General features: G+C 39.2%; 1 protein-coding gene across 3 annotated transcripts in view; it reads right to left on the reverse strand.

Annotated features, from left to right (window-relative positions):
* samd4a (sterile alpha motif domain containing 4A) overlaps positions 1-21,397 on the reverse strand; it is a 181,965-nt gene that overhangs the window by 119,512 nt on the left and 41,056 nt on the right. The window lies entirely within an intron of this gene.

The following is a 21,397-nucleotide window of genomic DNA, read 5'->3' on the forward strand; positions in this document are numbered from 1 at the left end:
TAAGTCAAGACAGCTGTAGTGCAAAAGTACAGATAGTGGGTATGACACTTTGATGAAACCTCAGTTGAAGTATTCTATTCAATTTTCACCTCTATCTGGAAGAGAGTATGCTCAGTCTGGACTCAGTGGATCATAGATTCTTAGTCTGAATGGTTTGTTCTGCAAAGAGGAATACTAACCCAAGAAATTAAAGTAGGAGTTGGCTATCTGGCATCTTGTGCCTAATTTCTGAGTCAGCAAGATCATGGTTTACCTTACAGTCACTTTTTTGTACCAACCCGGATTCCTTTAATACCTAACTTACATTGATTTCAGAAACAGAATCAGGTTTATTAGCATTGAGATATGTGAAATGTGTTGCTTTGAAGCAGCAGTCTAATGCTAGACATAACTACTGTCAGTAACAAAATAAATGAAAAGTGCAAAAGATGAATAATGAGGTTCATGGGCCAACAGAAATCTGATGCCAGAGGGGAAGCTGTTCTCAAAAAAAAAGGAAATGTGGGTCTTCAGGCTCTTGTACCTCCCCTCAGCCCTGATGGCAGTAATATGAAAAGGGCATGCACAAATGGCAAGGGTTATAATGATGGATGCCTTCTTCTGGAAGCCCTGCCTTTTGAAGGTGTACTCAGTGGAGGAGATGGTTGGGCCTGTGATAAAGCTGGCCATATCTAAACCCACTGCAGTCTCTTGCGATCGACCCTGTGCACTAATGGCTCCATACCAGGCTGTGATGCAGCCAGTCAGAATGCTCCTAACGGTACACCTCATAAATAGCTCTTTTAGGTTGAGAATTTCAAATATTTGCTACTACTGAGTGAAGTAACCTTTCTCTTTTTCTTTATACGTATTGTGAACTTTGATTTCAGAGACCTCAGCCAGGAGAAATAATCTCACCCTGTTCAATAAAGCTCAAAGAGTATTTTCCACAATTCAATGAGATATTTCTTAATCTTCAAAACTCAAAATGGCTATAGAGCCAATGTGCTTAAATTTCCCTGATATAAAAAGCCTGCAATCCATTGTTTACCTTAGACAGGGAGATGGATCTCTCCACAATATTTCATATGCAGCTCAGAAGAGATTTGAGAAAGACATCCCTATTCTTGATACAAATTAACATGCAAGTACAGCAAGTAGGAAGTTACAAAGTCCTCACACTCTAACCCTCTTCAAATAAAGGCTTATATATCAATTGTTTTTCCTCTGTGCCTATTATACTTGCATACCAACTTACAACATTTCACATACAAGGACGAGCATGCTTCTCTACCATCATTTCTAAAGTTCCCACTAAAAATATATCAAAAAATATTCTTTTCTGCTCAGGTAGATGACCTTCCATTTTTCAATAATACATTCCATCTACTACCTGCTTAGCTATTCTTTACTGTCTCCATCCTCTACACAGCTACATTATTACATTATCTGTATTTATTACATTATCTCTTGGTCTAAATGATACCTCGGGCTCCAGCACCAACACATGGCATCCCATGAAACAATGCCTCTCAATCCATACATGACACATTTATTTTGACACAATCCATTCATGACACAACTGTTTTTTGCTCGCAAGTAAATCCTCAATCTAAGCCAAAATATTTTTTGAGATCTCCTGTGTGGCACCGTATGGAAATCTTCTGAATGCCTAAATATGCCACTAAACTGGTTCATCATTAACAGTTCAGGTAGTTGGTCAGTTGATCAATTATATTTGATCCTCAGAAGATGGAAATCAGAAGAATAAAGTGCAACCTCAATGAGAAATACCAAACTTCAGGATGGATCAATAGAACAGAGGTCAAGTGGCTGGTTTCCCCACTTGAAACTATAGTCAGGAACTATAGACATCCGTTAGTCTCATGAGACTATGGATTTGCGCCTTGGAAGGTTTCCAGGGCTCAGGCCTGGGTAGAGTTGTATGGGAGACCAGCAGTTGCCCAAGCTGCAAGCTTTCCCCTCTCCAAGGGAAGGGCACTAAGACCCAAGCAGCTTGGCACTAGTGTCGTTGCAGAGCAATGTGTTGTTAAGTGTTTTGCTCATGGACTCAACACGCTGCCTCAGCTGAGGCTGGAACCAGTGACCTTCAGATCACTAGACCGATGCCTTATCCACTAGGCCATGCGCCAACTAGTGGGCACACATTCAACGTAATGGTGATGGCCGTTTTTCGCACACAAGTCCAAAACATAGAGGGATGTAAATCTTTAATGCTCAGTTGCAGAGTTTGTTCATAGTTCAAAACAAATTTATTATCAAAGTACACACATGTCACTATATACAGCCCTGAGATTCATTTCATTGTGGGCATACTCAATAAATCCAAAATAGAATCAATGAACAGCTACACCAAATTGGACTTTCAACCACTGTCCAAAAGTCAACAAATTGTGCAAATACAAAAAGAAAGAAGTAACAATAATAAATGAATAGGCAATAAATACTGAGAACATTAGATGAAGAGCCCTTGAAAGTGAGTCCATTGGTTGTGGGAACTTTTTAATGATGGGCAAGTGAAGTTGAGTGAAGGTATCCCATTTGATTCAAGGGCTTGATAGTTGAGAGGTAATAACTGTTCCTGAACCTGGCAGAGTGGGTCCTGAGACTCCTGTACCTTCTACCTGATGTCTGTAGCAAGAAGAGAGCATGTCCTGAATGGTGGGGTTCCTGATGATAAATGCTGCTTTCCTGTGACAACATTTAGTATAGATGTTCAAAATGGTGGGAAGGGCTTTACCTGTGATGTCTGGTTGATTCTTCACCAACTCCGAAGAAAGTAGAAACGCTGCTGTGCTTTCTTTGTAATTACACTTAAGTGCTGGGCACAGGACAGGTCCTCTGAAATAACAATACCAAGGAATTTAAAATTACTGACCCTCCCCACCTCTTCTGATGAGGACTGGCACATGGACCTCCAGTTTCTTCCTCCCAAAGTCCATAATCAACTCCTTGGTCCTGCAGACATTCGGAGGTTGTTGTCATGGCACCACTCAGATTTTCAATCTTCCTCCTAAATGCTGATCCATTACTAACATTGATTTGGCCTTTGACACTAGTGTTACTTGCAAATTTGAATATGACATTGATGTTGTGCTTAACTACACACTCACAAGATACTAGAGGAGGGGACTAAGCACATAGCCTTGTGATGCACCTGTGCTGTTGAATATTGTGAGGAGATGCTGTTGCCAATCAGAATGTCTGGGGTCTTCCAGTGAAGAAATAAAAGATCTAATTGTACAAGGAGATACTGAAGGCAAAGTCTTGAAGCTCAATGGTTAGTTTTGAGGGGATGATGGCATTGAATGTAGAGCTGTAGTCGATAAAGAGCATCATGATGTAAGAACCTTTGCTGTCCAGATGTTCCAGGGCTGAGTGAAGAGCCAATGAGATGGCATCTGCTGTGGACCTGTTGTCTGGTAGGCAAACTGGAATAGATCCAAATCGCTTCTCAGGCAGGCTTTGATGTTTCATCACCAACCTTCCAAAATACATCACTGTGGATGGAAGTGCTGTTGGAGACAGGTTACTATGTTCTTCTTACATACCGGTATAATTGAAGCTTGGTTGAAGCAGATGGGTACCTCAGATTAAAAGCAATGCACACAAACTGCTAGAGGCTGGAGGAACTCAGCAGGCCAGGTGGTATCTATAGAGAGGAGTGAACAGTCAACATTTTGGGCCTAGACTCTTCTTCAGTCCTGATGAAGGGTCTCAGCCCAAAATGTTGACTGTTTATTCCTTTCTATGTATGCGGCATGGCCTGCTGAGTTCCTCCAGCCTTTTATGTGTGTTACTTTGGATTTCCTGTATCTGCAGATTTTCTCATGTTTGTGGGTACCTCAGACTGCCAAAACAAGAGGTTAAACATATCAGTGAACACTCCAGCCAGTTGATCAGCACAGGTACTTAGCCAGGTACTTGTTTCTGAGCTAGATGCTTTTTATGGGTTCACCTTTGTGAAGGCTGCTCATAGGCTTCAGAGACTGAAATCACAGGATCATCAGGGGCTGTGGGTGTTCATGATGGTTGCTCCATGTTTTGAGAGCGAAAGCAAGCATAGAAGGCTTTGAGCTCATCTAAAAGCAAGTCCCTGTTTTCGCCCATGTCACTTAGCTTTCTAAGAGATTATAGTATTCAAGCCTTGCCATAAGTGTCCAGCATCCTTTGTTGATTCAAGTTTCATCTAGAAATGCCACCTCGCCTGGATGTCTCCTAATTTACTTGGTCACGAGACTTGAATGCCTCTGATCTGGCCCTTAGGAAATTGTGGATCTCATAGCTCATCCAGGGCTTCCAGTTGGGGAAAGAGTGAATTATTTTGTGGGGGCGCACTCATCTAGAACTGTTTTTATAAAGTCCTTGACAACCATGGTGTATTCATCCAGATCCACAGGTAAGTCCTTGAACACGGCCCAGTCCACCAACTTGAAGCAATTCCATTGCTGCTCCTCTACCTCCTCCATGACCACTTCTTTGTTGTCCTGAACTTTGGAGCTTTGCTCTTTAGGCTCTGCCTGTATGCAGGTAACCTAATTTACCAAAAAATGCCCGGGAATGTAAAGTTAGGCATTTTTTATCTTAGTGTAACAATGGTCTAGTGTGTTATGACTTCTGGTACCCCAGGTAATATGCTGATGATAATTAGGCAGGGTTTTCTTCAATTGATTTGAAATGCATTAGGATGGATTGTTTCTTGTTTGTAGATGGCATCCTGCAACATCACAAGCACTTGATTATAGTTGGATGCTGGTGGTATTTAAACTGCAGTCAGAATTATGGAGGAGAATTCTGTAGGTAAATAGAACAGATAGCATTAAGTGTTCAAGATTGAGGGAACATGAGCTCAACAAAACCGCCATATTGGATACCACCAAGAGTTTATGAAGCACACACCTCCACCTTTTGCCTTTTCTAAACTAGCAGTTCATTCTGTAAATCGAGAATCCTTCTGGTCTGCTCACTGTATATGGTATTCTGGGAGAAAGTCATATCTCTCATTTCTCGACAAAATACAGCAATCTTGCCCTCAGGTTCTCTATTTTGTTCTTCAGCAACTCCATATTTGGTAAAAAGATGCTGGGTAGAGGGGGTTTATCTTTCTGCGTTTCAGCCTGGCTTGGAGTTCTACCCCCACCTCACCACTTCGCTTCCAGTCATGCCAAAGAACCTTTGTTCTCTTAAAGGTGCTGTACAGCTGAGTCCTTCAGAAGATAATGAAATCTGTAGAGCATTAAGTTGATTTAAAAGTACATTGCTTAAAGGGAAGTTACATGCTGCAGATTGCTGTGAGAGTAAGTTGAAAGAGGTATTGTACACAGCCCACAGAACGTCACAATGGTGCACCAGCACCATCTTGCAGATCTAAAGGAGATCTAAGACTACATTTGGGCAACAAAGTCATAACCCTATTGAATGGCAGAGCAATTACCGCCCCATCAGCCTACTCTCAATCATCAAAGTAATGGAAGGGGTCATCTATCGTGCAGCACCTACTCGGCAATAATTTGCTTGCAGGTTCCCAGTCTGGGTTCCATCAAGGCCAATCAGCTCCTGACCTCATCACCTCCTTTGTTCAAACATGGACCAAAAAGCTAAATACCAGAGATGAAGTGAGAGTATTAAGGTGCTCTAGGTAAAATGGAGTCAATGGGAATTAGGGGGAAAATCCCCCACTGGTTGGAATCATACCTGACACAAAGGAAGATGGTTGTGGTGGCTGGAGGTCAATTATTTCATCCTCAGGACATCACTGCAGGAGTTTCTCAAGGAAATGTTCTAGGACCAACCATATTCAGATGCTTCAAAAATTATCTTCCTTCTGTGATAAGGTCAGAAGTGGAGATGTTCACAGATGACTGCACAATGTTCTGCACCATTTGTGACTTCTCGGATAGTGAAGCAGTAAATACCCAAATCCAGTAGGACCTGGACAATATCCAGGCTTCAGCTGACAAGTAATATTGGAGATGGTCATTGCCTGGCATTTGTGTGACCATCTCCAACAAGAAGCTCTAACCATTGTCACTTGACATTCAGTGGCATCACCACTATTGATTCCCCTACTACCAACATTCTGGAGGTTACTATTGACAAGAAACTGAATTGGACTAGCCATATAAACACCGTAGCAGAGCAGGTCAAAGGTTAGGAATCCTGCCGCGTGTAACTCACCTCCTCATTCCTGAAAACCTGTCCAGCATCTACAAGGCTCAGGTCAGGAGTGTAATAGAATACTTGCCACCCACCTAGATTAGTGCGATTCCAACAACACTCAAGAGCTCGACACCATCCAGTACAAGGTAGCCCATTTGATTGGTACCCCTTCCACAAGCATCCACTCCCTTCACCATCGACGAACAGTTGCAGCAGTGTGTACTATCTACAAGATGCACTGCAATAACACAAAGTTCCTAAGGCAGCACCTTCCAGACCCACGACCACTACTATCTAGAAGGGCGAGAACAGCAGAAAGCTGGGAATGCCACCACTTGGAAGTCCCCCTCTAAGTCGCTCACCATCCTGACTTGGGAACGTAATGTCTTTCCGTCACTGTCGATGGGTCAAAAATCATGGAATTCACTTCCTAGCAGCACTGTGGGTGTACCTACACCTCAGGGACTGCAACAGTTCAAGAAAGTAGCTCATCACCAGCTTCTCGGGGGCAACTAGGGATGGGCAATAAATGCTGGCTTAGCTGGCAATGCCCACAACCTGTAAATGGATAAATAGAAAAAAAACTCAAGGAATCGTATGGGTATGGCGTAACCTGCTCTTCTCAAGTTCATACAAGAATCAAAGGTGCCTAGATCAGTAAAGAATCCTGGGTATTTTTCAATTGTTTCTTCGTAAAATTGCGATGCTTATGTTTGAAGTCAGTAGTTTGAAAAAAAACTAGAAGTTGCGTCATAACAAATTCATTAAAAGTAAAATTAAATTTTGCATGCAACAGTAAAATTGTATATACAGAATTGAAATGTAAAACTTAGGTCCACCAGCAGCTTCAAATGTGCAATTAAATACAGAATCATTTCCTTGAACTACAAAACCTGTTAACTATGGCTGTCAAAAGAATGAGTGGCACTGACCCATGGTAATAATGCATGAGCAAATTAATATTGCCCAAGAACCTTAGCAAGTTATACTCTGAAATACATAGCTACATTTACCAGTTGCTCAATATCAGAAAACAGAACTTTCAACAATTCTACAGAGGGATAGTTCAACAATAATAAAGCAAAGTAGCTGAAAAATATTTCCCAAACTTTTAAATTTAACTTGGAGGGATTAAATATAGCTAAAATAGGTCTTTAGGATAATGGAGAGGAAGGCACAGATTACAAGAAAAATCAACATTGAAATACTGCTTATTTAGTACTTCACTGCGTTAATAGCTTCATATCATTACATTTACTTTTAAATATGTTATTTTGGATTGCCCTTCACCCAATAAAGGCACCTCCTCCAGAATGTGTCCAATTTGACATGGTATCAGCCAATAATGTGCCCAACTCCAACACCACTTAATATAATTAGTTTATAAGACTACCAAATTTGACAGCAATATATTGAAGAACTATCCTAATGTGTAATCCTAAACAAAGCAAAAGACCACCCCCATGTGGCCATTCCAGTTTTCTCACTAAAACACCAAGGCAATTTCTATCCATTCTATTTCAGCAAGAGACATATGTACATTTCCAAGACAGATATGCAGCTTTTTTTCTTAAAAGGCCATGATCTGCATGATCATCCAAGAAAGCATCTGGCACATCTGTAGCTATTAATCATACCACATCAAGTTAATTCTTATTGTTAATATTAAAAGCAAAATATCATTGCTGAAAATCAAAAGCTAAGGGGGTTTCAATTGATTGTAGGCAACTTCAAAGTTATCTGTAGTAAATACATTGTTTTATAGTGTTTAATGCAGGAAAATATCAAGGTTGCTTATACAGGTGTAATAACATAAAAATAAACCCTAAACCAAAAAAACTAGATACTGAAAGCTTCGTCAAAGGCAAATCTTAACCTTATATGGTGATCAAGAGATAGTGAAACAAAGTTGTACTGAGATGGAATTCCAGACCTTGGGCAGAGAAATCCTAAGATATTTTAGCTACGATCAGATAAATGGTTTAAAGAAAATGGGGAAAGAATTACATTTAAGTGCTGGAGGATGTATTCTTTTTGGAAGGTTCAAGCTGGTCAGTGATAGGGAGATACAGGCATTGGAAAACTTAAAATGAAATGAAATGTAAATCTGTGAACATAAACACAATGGATGAACAGTAGCTGGTGAGTGCACAGACAAGCAAAGAAAGCACAGTAGTGTAGCAGTTAGCATAACACTGTCACAGCACCAGTGACCCTAGTTTATTCCCCATTGTTGTCTGTCAGGAGTCCGTACGTTCTTTCCATGACCACATGGGTTTCCTTCCGATGCTCCAGTTTCCTCCCACATTCCACTTAGTAGATTAATTGGTCACATGGATGTTACTGAGCAGCCTGTTTACCCTGCTGTATCTCTAATTAAACAAAAAAAAAATGCGAGAACTAGTTTAGGGAAGATCGAAGACCAAGGGAACAATGCAAACACAGGTGAGGGTAGTAGTAGCAGATAGACTAAAACTGTGGCAAAGACAGAGAAGTATATTGTCCCTGCTTCCAAGAGAGTCAAATTTTCTTTTAGTACTTCTAAAATTATTTATTATAACTTGTGGTATTTCTATGTATTGCACTGTACTGCTGCTCAAAACTACAAATTTCACAACATAGATCAGTAATAGTAAGCCCAATTCCAATTCTGAAATTGTTTAGCCTGAGACAGAAGCCAGAGTTGGGAAGGAATCAGTTTGGAGTTGGGAGGGAATAGTTTGTTGTAGGAACTAATGGTTTGATTATTTTAAAGGAAGATAATATTCCTTGGATAAGGTACATTACCTTTCTTTTAAATAATCAAACTATTATTTGTGGATTTCAAAACACAGAATAAACATTGTGAGGAAGACTGCAGTTTACCTTTGGAGTTAAGTGAGTAAATGGAAATGTCAGAAGAGTTAGTTGAAAGACTCGGATTAGCACAGGATTAGTGTAAATGGGTACATTATGTTGGCATGCATTCAATGATCTTAAAGGCTTGCTTCCATGTTAAAGGAAAATTACTCTATGATACCTAATCATTCATTTCACTTTCAAACTATCACATCTGCATTTATATAATTATTCAGCAATTAATTTGCAAGTATCCAGTTGGGCAGTGCTTAAATAATAAAGAATGGATCCAAAATTAAACTGATAAAATAACCTACTTAAGCTTAAAGTCTACTCTGGGGTTCATTCTGAACACCTCACCCATCTCATTCATATTGCTGAAACTATTACAGCATGACTTAATTATTCCAATGCATGGTTGGTTGACCATCCTGAAATGATGATGCAATATTGTATGTGAAAACATGCCACTATCTTGAGCTTTTATCAGAACAGAATAATACATTTAATTCTAAAAACAATTTGAAGGCAGTTACAATAAAATATTAAAATTCACAGCAACTGACAACTAATGCTAATATTTCTAAACTAAGAATTTCCCTGAAATTTTACTGTGGAAAAAGGAGAAATTAACAGAACAGATACACCACATAGATACCTATCATCAAGCATTAACCTGCAAAATAAAGCACAAATCCTACTTCATGTATAAACATTGCTGTAATATTCAATGGCAAGCTTGTCCAATGTTATTTGTGAACTCTAAAATACATAATAAATGCTCCATCTGGGTAGCCTCCAAGCTGATGGTATGAACATAGATTTCTTCTGGCAAACAAAAAATTCCCTCTCCCTCCCTCCTTCTATTCCCCAGTCTTGCATCTTTCCTCTTCCCATCTGCCTATCACTTTCCCCTGGGTCCCTTCTTCTTCCCCTTTCTCCTATGGTCCATTCCTCTCTCCTATCAGATTCTTTCCTCCCTAGCCCTTTACTTTTCCTACTCTACTGGCTTCACCCGTCACCTTCTGTCTATCCTCCTCCCCCTCTTACCCACCTTTTTATTTTGTCATTTTCCCACTTACTTCCTGGTCCTGAAGAAAGGAAGGGTCTTGTTCCACAACACCAATTATTTGTTTATTTCCATGGTTATTGCCTGACCTGCTGAGTTCCTCCAGCATTTTGTGTGAAATGTTCAAGGATTTGAGCCATTGATTACATCTACATTAAATGCTGTCACAGGAAAGCAGTATCCATCATTATGGAACCCCGCCACCTTGGACATGCTCTCGTTTTGTTGCTGCCATCAGGAAGAAGGTGCAGCAGCCCCAGGACTCACACCACCATGTTCAGGAACAGCTACTACCCTCAGTCATCAGGTTCTTGAACCAAAGAGGATAACTTGACTCAACTTCATTTGCCCCATCATTGAAATGTTCCCACAGCCAATGAACTCATTTCATGGGTCAAGGAGTCTGCAATCTCATGCTCTTGGTAATTACTGTTTATTTACTTATTATTTCTTTTTGTATTTGCACAGTTTGTCGTCTTTTGCACACTGGTTGAACACCCAAGTTGGTGTGGGCTTTTGTTGTTTCTGTTATGGATATTGCTCTATAGATTTACTGAGTATTCCTGCAAGAAAATGAATCTCAGGGTTGTGTATGATGACATGGATATACTTTGACAATAAATTTTCTTTGAACTTTAAATTCGAAATTAACTATTTTAAGATTCAGCAAAAATTCTTAATAGCTGATGGGGCTTACATACACCAGACCAATGCCGATTTAAAGGTAAATCTTGTAGAAAATGCAATGAAGTAGGATATATCAGACAAAAATAAATGGATTGCACAGGAAAGAGATGAAGATAAGTCATAAAGTTGTTTCAAAAAGAGCACTAGTCTGCATTAGACCAACAACGTGGCTTGTACCAGAAGTGAACAAATTAATTAAAATGGCACTGGACACTGGTTTACCTGATTCCATCAAAATGAATTTGAATGGCATTTCAAAGATACTAAACTGAAGCCTGCAGATATCCAACTAAGAACCTACACTGGAGAAGTGATAATTCCTGTTGCAATGATGCTTGTGACAGCGAAATAAAACATCCAACAAGCCACTTTGAGCCTGTGGGTGGTAAAAACAGCAAGAACCAGCATTGTGGTGGTGTGATTGGCTGAAACAACTACAATTTGATTGCAGATCCACCCACAATTTGCATGCCACATCCTCTTCAACTGAAAGTAAATTAAGATAGATACTGGATGATGCCACAACTGTCCTAATGCTGTACACCATGAACCATTGCCCAGAGGGCAAACATGTGCTAGTGCCAACCTCTGCCTTTGATTCAAAAGCATATTGGGGAAGAAAGGACCATGTTGCTCAGAGCAATCGTGAAAGTGACAAAAGCAACGGTACAACTACAACAGTTTTTGTTGGCAACATATCTGAGACAGCTTCTGATATATTAATCAGAATTACTTGCAAAATGTGGCTTGGTTTTAAGCCAGAAGAGAGTTAAAGGAGCTTCAGGAAAGTTGCAAGCATTCGGCTTTTGTGAGTATAAAGAACCAGAATCTACTCTGTGTGCATTAAGGTTATTGCATGAACCTCAAGTCAAAGATAAAAAGCTGCTTGTAAAGGTAGATGCAGACATCAAAGCCCAGATGGATGAACGGAAGGCCTAAAAGAAACAAAAAAGGAGAACTCATCAGATGATGTTGTGGCTCTAAAAACAAAGAGATCAGATCATAAAGGCAGCAATACAAAGATGAATAAGAGAATACTCCAGTAAACAAAATGCACCTACCCAAAATCAAGATGCACAAACTAAGATAAAGGAAAGAGAAGAAAGGTGTCCAGAGGTGTCTTAATCACTTCTTGCAGTCTCGGAATCAACTCCTAGAACCACCACAGAGAAGGCCCCGGGATCTGAGATGGTTTTCACAGCCACAGGCCTCACCTGTAGAGTGATTTCCCCTTGTCAGGAAAGAAAAGAAGCCTCCACAGTGATTTAAATCAAGTTTTAAATCATTCAAAAGAAGAAAGAGATGTAGTGTACATGGACTGCTCAGAAATCTGATGGCAGAGGGGAAGAAGTTGTTCCTAAAACAATGAATGGGCATCTTCAGGCTCCTGTTCTTGCTCCCTGATGCTAATAAGAAGAGTGCATGGTGCTAGTGGTGAGGGTTATTTATGATAGATGCCGCCATCCTGAGGCATCGCTGTTTCAAGGGGTCCTCGGTGGTAAGAAGGGTTGCATCCATGATGGAGCTGGCTGACTCTACAACCCTCTGTAGTGCTTTGGAGTCTCCTTACCAGATGATAATGCAACCAGTCAGAATGCTCTCCATAGTACATCTGTAGAAATTAGCAAGAGCCTTTGGTGACATATCAAATCTTCTTAAATTCCTAATGAAGTAAAGTTGCTGGTGTGCCCTCTTTGTGATTGCATCAATATGTTGGGCCCAGGATAAATCTTCTAAGATGTTCCAATGCTGATCCCTCACTCACAGAAGATTAAAATGCCAGCCACAATGCTTCAATGAAGTAAAATACTAATTTGAGATACAAATGTATAGAATAGAACCAGATTACTTTTGAACAACCACCCACTGCCTCAAATTATCAGTAAAAATGAACCTTCTAAAGCTTACCTCCTAAATTTCAATCTACAAGTGAGTCTAAAAGGGCACCACAAGGCTATGTACTTAGCTCTCTGCTCTACTCACTTTATTCTTATTACTGTGAGGTTAAGCATAGCTCCAGTGCCATATTTAAGTTTGCTGATGACACCACTGTTGTAGGCCAAATCAAAGGTGGTGACAAATCAGCATATAGGAGGGAGATTGAAAATCTGGCTAAGTGGTGCCACAACAACCACCTCTCACTGAATGTCAGCAAGACCAAGGGTTATTAACTACAGGAGAAAAAAACTGAAGGTCCATGAGTCTGTCCTCATCAAACATATCAGAAGTGGGGCACAAATGTAAATTCCTGTGTTATCAGTTCAGAAGGAATGTCCAGGGCCCAGCAAAAAGTACTGCAGCGCCTTGATTTCCTTAGAAGTTTGTGAAGATTCGGCATGATATCTAAAGCTTTGACAAATTTCTATATAGATGTATGGTGGAGAGTATATTGACTGGTTGCATCACTGCTTGGTATGGAAACACCAATGTCCTTGAGCAGGAAATCCTATAAAAAGCAGTGGATACAGCTTGGTCCATTAAAGGTAACATCTCCTCCACCATTGTGTACATCTACACAGAGCACTGTTGCAACAAAGCAGCAGCCATCATCAATTATTATTCTTTTTTCTTTTGCATTTGCAGTTAACTTTGGCATTAGTTTGTTGTCCTATTGTGTTGCGTGTGCTCTTTCATTGATTCTATTATGCTTCTTGGATTTATTGAGTATGCCTGCAAGTAAATGAATTTCAGGGTTGTATATGTGACATCTGTACCTTGAACTTTGAGAGAGTAATCTCCTAATTGGCTTACATTATCTAGTTTGAATATAATGGTGCTTATCATTTCTAAAAATCAAGATACCTATTAAGCACTGACTAAACTGATTATTGTTTTGTGCAGAGTTAATGATTTTTCAATTGAAAATACCTACAAGATGGTGTAAGTATTTTTCCTCTACCCATAATGTTCCTACTTGTTCAGATACTAGAATGATTTCTTGGGTTAAGAAGAGTCTCATCATTATGCTTTAGTTAATCCACTGAAGTAGGCTTGATAGACCTGGTCTTTTTCTATCTGTATTGCTTGCTGAGAAGGTAAACAAAGTTCACGATATTACTTGAAAATAGCATATTTGATGGGAACAAAAATATGGTGTACTAAAATAGTGTTTCAAACCAAAATATATAGCATTAAACTAAATTACATGCTCAAATGTTAAGACTGGAGCTTGAATTCACATACTTTTGACTTGGATGTAATCATCCCATCACAGAGAAGGCAGAAACCAGGATGGAATGGTTTATATTCTGAATCGAGAAACTACAAATTTTAAAATAAACTTAAAATTCACTTACTACACTAACATGTGAAAATAACTTGTAAATAAAGGCATTGCTCAACTTCCTATCTGTGCCACATTGAATTCTGAAGACATACAAATTACTAGGTAGTAAAGTGGATTTCATACCATATATATACTGTATGCAACACTGAGGCTATATCTGGATATGTTAACTTTGCTGCTATTTTCAGAATACTGTTCAGGAATCCTAAGTGGCTTAACAAACCAAAATGAATTTACCAAGTAGTTACCACTTTCCACATTACTTAAGACTTGAAAATTGTATGTCCATGAAGTCTTCACAGAAAAAAGATAAATGTTAACATTTTTTCAAAAACCTACTTAATAGACTAGTTACCACTGTATTAAAAATTGCTCAAATACAAATTTTGAAAATACTGGAATTTAAATTCACAAACTGTGAAAATTGTAACCTGTTGTTTCAATCAAACTGTTCTAGATAAACTGACTCACTTTTAACTATTTCTGAAAGTCAATGAAACTGGAATTGTGTTTTTTTTATAATACTTGGCTTAAATGTTTCATCTATAAGTGGAAAACATTACCACAATGAACTGTTGTGTAGTTGAATGTAATGAATACATTTCCTAAATCTCATGAGGCACCGATCAGTGTAACCAGTACCAAAATTCATTACACCTCATGACTCTGGAATGTACTGGCATGCCTGAAGTTTGCCTAAAGAATGTGAAGTTTCCGTAGTATTTCTGAAGATCCCAAATGACACTGGTTAGCCACATTCTTTTCAGTTTAGTTCATTCAAAAACCATATGCTGTATAAACTTTCAGAGCAAAAGATAAAGACTGAACATCCAACATTCCCATCCTTCTAAATGCAGATTAACTATTAATAGCAACATCTGTTGTGCATAGAGCAGCCAATTTTAAATTTACCACTAGAACACCCTCTGATAGGTCAGGGTGTCTAAGTGAACACATGCCCGCGAGTTACCCAAGTTTGTCGCAAAACATGTGCTGTTCACTATTTACCAAAGGACCTGCTGAATTCCAAGCTAAGTCAGGAGGCAGGCCCTCTAGCAAATTCCACATCACTCATTGATCATCAGTGCAAGGCGAGGCCATATGAGCATTCATGACATGCGAAGCTTAATTTTTCCAGATGACCGACAAGGAAACCCTCAGACATTTCGCTGTGGTATCTTTTCATGAAAAAGAAATCTACTTTATCCTTTAAAAATGCATTAATATTCTCCTCTCCACGAGTCCAAATCTCAGCATTAGAGTTTTTGGTTGACTCCTAACTACCTTTCCAGATTCTGGTATTTCTAAACTCCCAACCCTAACCACCAATTTGGAAATCACGTCATAGAGTGGGACAGGTACCTTTCCTCTTCCTGGGATCTCTTGCCATTAAGGTATCCTCATACTCAAAAAAATCCTCACTGGAACCCAAGCAGCCAAAGCACATGGCAGGAGATCAACTCCCAGTGCTCTGGCAAAGGGCCCTCTCCTCCTGTGAGTCACCAGTCAGAAGATGGGACACTTAACTCCTTGAGGAGTTTCTGCAATCTGTTCCAGTTCTGCTTGGAAAATAACATGCATCCATGACCGCCAGTCACTTGCTCAGATCTTGCCAAAGTTCACGCATCTGTGCAAATCAATTGAATTTAGTGGGACAGTTTGCATTTCTAACCCTAAAAACTGTTAAAAGCTCAAATCAAAATCATTTTCCCCGGAACACTCCAGTTCACTCTGCTTTAATGCCAAGATATCTGTGACTATTTCTTTCCAATAATAAGAAAGAATTCAATGAAACTACCTTGGGAAAGGAAGGCATGCATTCTAATTGGGGTCACAACTTTATTTAAAAATTACAAAAGACCATTTTCCAGTTAATCAGTAACTGAATAAATTTCCCAAATAGTTCAGTATCAAACAGATTGAGCTATAACAGAGTGCCACTACTGAGCATCTAATAATAGATTTATTAAGTTCCAAAAATGCCTTTAACAATTACAGATAGGTCTATCAGGAGTAATAACAAATGGCCTTGATAACTTGGACAGATATGAAGAGTAGGGAATGGCACTACTTCTGTTGGATTATTAAACTGAGCAAGAATGGGACTAGGCAAAATTGATGCCTTTCCTACTTAAATTCACCATATGCTTTTCTGTTGGCTAATTCTGTGAGAAAGCTCGAGACCAATAATCACTCATGTTTGTGGACTAACTGCACAAGCCATATTACCCGACAACTAAGGATGAAGAAAATTTAAGTGGACAAGTACCATGCAACCAAACTAATTTGCACATATCTAATATTTTGAAGAGAAAATTAATTGGAATAATTTTTTCCAAAGAGTATTAATTCTGTAAGGTTATCTTCCAGAAAAATACAAACTAGATAATTTTCACAAATTTGATTTTCCAACTGAATTAATCAGATGCAAAGGCCTCTCTAGAGATGTTCAAGCTAAGTATTCAAAAATGTATGTTTAAATGCAAAGTGCCATGAAGGTTGCTAAACCAAACAGAAGGTTCAAGTACTAATAATTTCATTTCAAACACAAAAGCAAAACTCCAAGAGATGTCACAAAGCTCGCAGGCAAGAAGTGTGTAGTAGTTGGAGCAGTCTTACAGCCTCAGCGTTGAGGAGAGTAAAGTAAAACACTGTGGAACAGAACCAGTCTTGCCTTTTCAGTCCATCTGGCCCGGTGTTTAAATTGTCCAAGTGCTTAGACGTGCTCCACACTTGGACCCAGGCCTTGCCACAGTGATAAGCTCTGGGCCACTTTTGGGCCATACTCAACCTTTCCAAATTGGTGCAGCACTTTGATGGATCAAACTTCTCTCCCGATTTAAGTGGATAGGCTCCGAAACAATTTCATCTCAACTTTTCTCATCTCCGCTCACTCCAACTTCATCAGTGAAGTTTCAACTTCTCCACTTCTCTCCAACTTCTCCTGGTACATGCCTCGACCTTGCTCCGACTCTGTCTCACACCCACGTGGCTCGCCTCTGTATTGTTTGGGGTGATCATTTCAATTTTCAATATAAAAAGTGCTTACGTTGTATAGAGTATTTAGCTGAATTTCTTGTTTTAAAACCCAGCAGTCAGCTATCACCCACCTTCAGGAGCACCATCTTAAACCATCTTAAGGCAGTATTGCACAAGTTCAAGATGTACTTACCTACAAGCAACTGAAGGCCAGAGATTTCCTTCAGAACTGATAATCACAGCTAGCTTGAATTTGTTCAACATTCTGAACAGACGATTTATCTGAACTGGAGAAAAGAGATAACTTTCAAGCAAATAGTGGGACTACTGGGAGAGGCAGAGGCAAGAATACATGAAGATTTGCAGGAAAGCAGAGGAAATTAAATAAGGAGAGGCTGAGACCCTCCTTCTCTGGAGCAGAGGAGCCAGAGGGGTAATCTTATAGAGGTATATTTAATCATGAAGGGCACAGATAATGTAGATTGAACCTAATGACACAGTAAGCCACACAAGTGAATCAAACTAGAAAATGAAGCTCAGGATGGGCAGCAGCTATATTATAAGTACAATACTGCTAGGAATGTACATTTACTTTTAAATCTGCAACTCACTTATTAGGCTACTGGACTGGATCTTTCCCAATCATTCATTTCACTGCAGAGGTTACGCAAGTACTAAACCCAGCCAGTTTAAATTCACAATGAAAGAGACCCAATTCTCCTAATCATAACAGAAAAATTAAAATTGTGAATGTTTCGGGGCTTCTGAACTGAATTACTAAACAATAAAATCACAGACATGATTTAACCTTACAGATGTACATCTTAGGTTTTGGAAATTATGTAAATACATTGGATGGACTTCAATATTAACTATTCAGCTTAGATTTGTTACCACCCTGCACTTTCAATGCCGTGTTTCTACATTTGACCAAATGGTTGGATATGACCTCACTGGATATTCATGCTATTTTCATACTTTTCTGGCATTTTCAGATTAAACAGAACCATTTTTCTGAAAATATTAGCATAAGAATGGCTAAAAATATACAATGGTCAAAAAAATCAACTATATCCTGGAGGAACTCAGCAGGTCGAACAGTACCTGTAGGAGGAAACTGTCAATATTTTGGCATCATATCACTACCCTGTCACAATTCTCACTGCATTCGGAGATCTCACCTCCATATTTCCCGAACCCCACAATTTCCTGCTTCTGCAGGACATTGACCCAAAACGTCAAAAATTCCTTTCCTTCCACTGATGCTGCTCAAACCATTGAGCTCCTCCTGTAAATTGTTGCTCCAGATTTCAGCATCTGCTGAATCTTTTTTTCTCTCTCTATGCAACTAATTAATCTTTTCAAAAGTAACAGTTATCAGCTCTGTCATAACATGAAAGTGTATTTAATCAAACTTGAATACAGTTGTATTGAAGCAAGGACAAAATGGTATCAGCTTGTGTACAAAATCTTAATTATCAGTGCATGAAAAGAATAGCTGCTAAGTGCAATCATTAATATTTTCAATATTGCTTAAGAATTTAATGAAGAGAAATAGGCAAACAAACTGATAGTGAAGGACAGCCATTTTTTCCAACTGCCAACAATCTTGATCAACTCTCTCTGAAACATAATGACATTTTTCCACCAAGTAGCATTTATTGGTGGAAAAACAATAACCAGAAAAAATAACGTGAAATAATGTACGAATGGATATCTAGTGTTATGTGTGATGAGAAAACCATGGGGAGATGGGGTCCAGAGTTGACCCCCCCCCCCGAACTATGCTGCTAACGAGAGAGAGAGATAAAAAAGGGGGAGAGGCGCCATGCTACACATGCTGATAATGAGAGAGACATAAGGATTTAAAATTATGGCTTCTTCGCTGATTGTTGACTTTACTTCCAAGGACTTTGCCTGCTTGTGTGAATCCTTGCTGACACAGCAGAGTGATGCCAGGTGCTTGCTGAGACAGGAGGGAGTGGCCAGTTTGATGGACATGATCAGTTGATGGATGGCTGGTACCCCAGCAGGGGAGATAAAAGACAAGTCTGCTGAGACACAGGCAGATACGCCACTGGACACTGACCGAGTGTTGTGCACCCACAGGAAGGTGGGGACTCGGAGGATCGATTCGGTGGAATCGGTTCGAAGCTCACAGTGTGTGAAGGCAGGCCGGTGGGGGCTTGTGTGTGTGTCCATCCTCACCTGGGTGACAAGTCCATCACTGAAGAACGGTCTAGCCAGGAACAGAAGGGTCATAATCGATGACCACAACGGTACAACGGAACAAGACAAAGGAAAGTTTGCCTGCTGCAGCTGCTCGTCTCTTGCTCGCTCTCTCTCTCTCTCTCTCCCCCCCCCCCCAACGTCACAACAGCAACTACCTCAACCCAAACTGAACTCTGTATTATCTTAAGACTATTCATTTACCCCTAGACTACGATAGAGCTTGGTTTTGATTCTTATTCCTACGCTTTTGTATTTACCATTGCTAACTTGTTTTATATGTATATTTGCAGTTTTGATACTGTGTTACTTAGTTTACTAATAAACACCTTTAGTTACAGTATCACCAGACTCCAACGTATCATTCCATTTCTGCTGGTTTAATAACCCAGTCACGGGGTACGTGACACTAGGAAGACGCAAATATCCATGCCAGGCATTAACTATGGAAAGACATTAAGCAGCTACCTTTCACGGCTAAGGATGTTTCCACATCATTCTGTTCACACAAATTAAACAGCAAGCAGATGTCAGAATCTGAAATTGAAAACGAACAGAAAAGTGCTCGACATAATCCCGCCAGTGTGTGTAAGGAGTTTGTATATTCTCCCTGTAACCATGTGGACTTCCTCTGAGTCCAAAAGTACACCTGTTAGTACGTTGATTGGTCATTGTAAATTTTCCCGTGATTAGGCTAATCAAGGAATTGCTGGGCAGTATGGCTCAAAAGGCCTTTTCCACACTGTATCTCAATCAATAAATAGAGAATGAAAGATAATTAACATTTTGAGTCCATGATCCTCCTTGTGAAGTAGTACGTAGGCAATAGGAATATATAAAATTGTATATATAAAATACATATACAAAATAGGAATATATAGAAAGGGGAGAAGCAGAAAGAACAAAAAGATGTGTTGGGCACCAAGAGAAGGTAGATCACATATTGCTTTTAACTTGGAGAAGGTGCAAAGATTTATTAATTGCATCTGGAGGAAACGGATGAGGATAGAAGCGAGAAAAAATACAAAGGCTGAAACTATGAAATTCCATGAGCATAGATAGTTATTGGAAAGCTTCAGTAAAGTAGTTTGTTGGAAAGTCAGAAAGCATCCATGGAGAGAAAAAAACCTATGTGACATCAAAGTAGACCAAGTATTGAAAAATCAAAACAAAAACTGCAGATGCTGGAAATCTGCAGAATTGCTGAAAAAGATTTTTAAAAAATTAAAAAAAGATAAAAAAGATAAAAAGATTAAAAAACATTGAAAATATGTAGCTTTTATAGTAGTTTTCCATATTTTAAGATTCAATTTCATCCACGGGTTATCAATAGTATTTATGTACCTTTGCAGGTTGTTATCAGCCAAAATTGCCTGTATGGGGATGGGAAGTACCCACTCCTCAATGTTTTTCCATTGAGCGTCATATGATGGGTTGCACCAGCATATCACAGCTCTCAACTGTGCTGCAAAATAATAATCTCTAAGAGAAGGTAGGCCCCATCCCCCCTTTTCCTTTGCTAATTGCAAAGTTTTGAGATGAACTCTAGGCTTTTTACCTTGCCAAATACACCTTGATAACATCTTGTTCCATTCATTGAATTGATTTTGATTAATCTCTATTGGTAGGGTCTGAAAGAGATATAACAGTCTGGGCAGTATATTCATTTTAATAGACTCAATCCTTGAACTGAGACTTAAAAAAAAGGAATCAGGTTCCATCTTACCATATCTTCCTTAATTTTCTATATAAAGGCTGATAATTGCATTCTGATAATTTTGCCAATTCTTTTGGCATAATGATGCCCAAATATTTGAAAGACTCTGTGTGCCATGTCCAGGGATATCTACTTTCAATTTCACTTGGTGGGCTACAGTAATATGAAAGTAATTGGGTTTTATCTATGTTGATCTTGTATCCTGATAAATGACCATATTGTTCCAAGGATTGCATCAAGTTAGATAAAGAGTATGTTGGTTGCCCAAGATTGATCAAAATGTCATCTGCATAACAAGCCAATTTATGCTCTGTCCCTTTAATAGTAATTCCCCTGATATCTTGTTTTTTCCTTTCGTTTGTTTTTTCTTTCCACTCTTTTCTATAAGTGTATACCTCAGCTAAATACCATGTGGAGATTTGTGACATATATG

Source organism: Hypanus sabinus, chromosome 2 (assembly GCF_030144855.1).
Source record: "Hypanus sabinus isolate sHypSab1 chromosome 2, sHypSab1.hap1, whole genome shotgun sequence".
NCBI classification, from domain to species: domain Eukaryota; kingdom Metazoa; phylum Chordata; class Chondrichthyes; order Myliobatiformes; family Dasyatidae; genus Hypanus; species Hypanus sabinus.